The 2,381-nt window shown below is 47.6% G+C and overlaps 1 pseudogene; it reads right to left on the reverse strand.

The window, feature by feature from the left end:
• LOC100946036 overlaps nucleotides 1-154 on the reverse strand; it is a 569-nt pseudogene extending 415 nt beyond the window's left edge.
• Nucleotides 155-2,381: the final 2,227 nt, after the last annotated feature.

Genomic DNA, 2,381 nt, shown 5'->3' on the forward strand with positions numbered 1-2,381 from the left:
TGTAACAGGATCAATCTTCGTAATTGTGTCCATGGCTGTTTGGATTGCTGCATTTCCCAAATAATTTCAAGTTTTCTTCATCATCCAGATGTTTACTGTACAGCAGGTGGCTCACGCTGAAGGAGGTGCAGTGGGACACTCGCGCCCAGCGGTGCCCGAGGTGGCTATTTTTTTGTTTGTTTGTTTAGCAGGCCGAGGCTGGGTTCAAACCCACTAGCTCTGGAACATGTGGCCAGCACCCCTAACCACGGAGCTACAGGTGTCAAGCCATTAGTTTAATATCTTAGCACTTTTTGTCTTTTTGAGACAGAGTCTCAAGCTATTGCCCTGGGTAGAGTACCATGGCATCACAGCTCACAGCAACCTCAAACTCTTGGGCTTAAGTGATTCTCCTGCCTCAGCCTCCCAAGTAGCTGGGATTACAGGCGCCCGGCTACTCTTTTGTGGTAGTTGTCATTTCTGTTTAGCAGGCCCAGACCAGGTTCAAATCCACCAGCCCCGTGTATGTGGCCAGTGCCCTACCTACTGAGCTATGGGTGCCACCCTTTTTTTTTGTTTGTTTGTTTGAGACAGAGTTTCACTATGTCGCCCTCAGTAGAGTGCCATAGCAGCACAGCGCACAGCAACCTCAAACTCTCAGGCTTAAGGGATTCTCTTGCCTTAGCCTCCCTAGTACCTAGGACTACAGGCACCTGCCACAATGCCTGGCTGTTTTTTGGTTGCAGTTGTCATTGTTGTTTAGCTGGCCTGGGCTGGGTTCGAACCTGCCAACCTCGGTATATGTGGCCAGCACTGTAACCACTGTGCTACGGGAGCCAAGCCACAGCCTAAAGATTTTTAAAGAGATGAGGCCTTGCTATGTTGCCGAGGCTGGTCTCATGCTCCTGGCCTCAAATGATCCTCCCACTTCAGCCTCGCAAGTCTAGTTTTAGTAAGAAAAGAGTAAGTCCAGTGTCAATATCAATCCCAAAGAGGTCTCTGGCCTGGCAGGGGTCGTATGCTCATCACTGGGCTAATCACAGTGGCCTAGGAAGTGCAGTATTAATGGCTGCACAGACCTAGAGTATGCATGAGCTGAGCAGTTTGTTGTAGACTCTATACAGAATCTAGGCAGAACGTGGAGTGATCGTCTTAAGAGGTGTCAAGGAGACAGAGACTTGTCCATTGCCCTCCAAGCAAGAAATAATTCCTTTTTTCTTTTGAGAGAGTCTCGCTCTGTCACCACAGTTAGATGATGCAGTGGCATCATCATAGCTCTCTGCAAACTCCTGGGCTCAAGGGATCCTCCCCATCAGCCTCCCAGAGTGCTAGGATTATAGGTGTGAACCATCACACCCAGCCAAATAATAAAAGGCTCTGACCAAGGGTCAAGGGAGTGGCTTGCAAGACTTGAGTCAATCTCAATTGATCGGAATTGACTACATGCTTATCTCTAGAACTACTGACCCTTGGCCAACACTATGAAATCTGTTAAGGAGAGGTAAACGATGTTGTTAATCATGGGTCCATGAGTTGTTCTAGAGCAGAATGTATCAGCCTGTCAGCACCATTTAGTACTAGTAATTGCATCTATGATTTGTATCTGGTTTTGGTGGCACCTAGGGTGTAGGTTGCAAACTTAACATTAGTCACATAGGTGGGACGCACCCCTGTGACTCCCAGTGTGAGTAGACTTTGGGTTTCCTGGTACCAAGGTGCTCGTGAGCACATGGCCAGTGGTTTGAGACCTGGGAATAAAACTCCTATGTGAACATCCTAAATGTCCACCAAGGAAGATAAGATCAGGGCTGGAACTGCTCTTGTGTGGGTTGGCATGGTAGCTGCCCCTGGGGATCTCTCTCTATCTCCTGGTATTCACATTCTTCTCTTGAGTGTGTGTTGAAACTATTGACTCTTTTTTTTCTTTTTCTTTTTTTTTTTGAGACAGTCTTATCTGGTCATCCTCGGTAGAATGCTCTTGTGTCATAGCTTATAGGAACCTCAAACTCGTGGGTTCAAGAGCTCCTCTTGCCTCAGCTTCCTAAGTAGCTGAGATTACAGGTGCCTGCCACAATGCCTGACTATTTTTTAGAGATGGGGTTTCGCTCTTGCTCAGGCTGGTGTTGAACTCGTGAGCTCAGACAATCTACCATGCCTGACCTTGACTATTTCTAATGAAAAAAAATATGGCAAAAGTGACAGAATATGACTTCTGAGAGGAAGTTGTAAAAAGGCACTTTGGGAGGAGGGAGGAAAGGCATGGGTAGGGGAGCACAGGGATTTTGAGGGCTGTGAAACGGTTCTATGTGACAGAAACCATGATATTAAGATATTTGTCGGCTCGGCGCCTGTGGCTCAAGCGGCTAAGGCGCCAGCCACATACACCTAAGGTGGCGGGTTCG

The sequence above is a fragment of the Otolemur garnettii genome, unplaced genomic scaffold (genome assembly GCF_000181295.1).
Source record: "Otolemur garnettii isolate 467f Iridium unplaced genomic scaffold, OtoGar3 scaffold00145, whole genome shotgun sequence".
Taxonomy (NCBI): domain Eukaryota; kingdom Metazoa; phylum Chordata; class Mammalia; order Primates; family Galagidae; genus Otolemur; species Otolemur garnettii.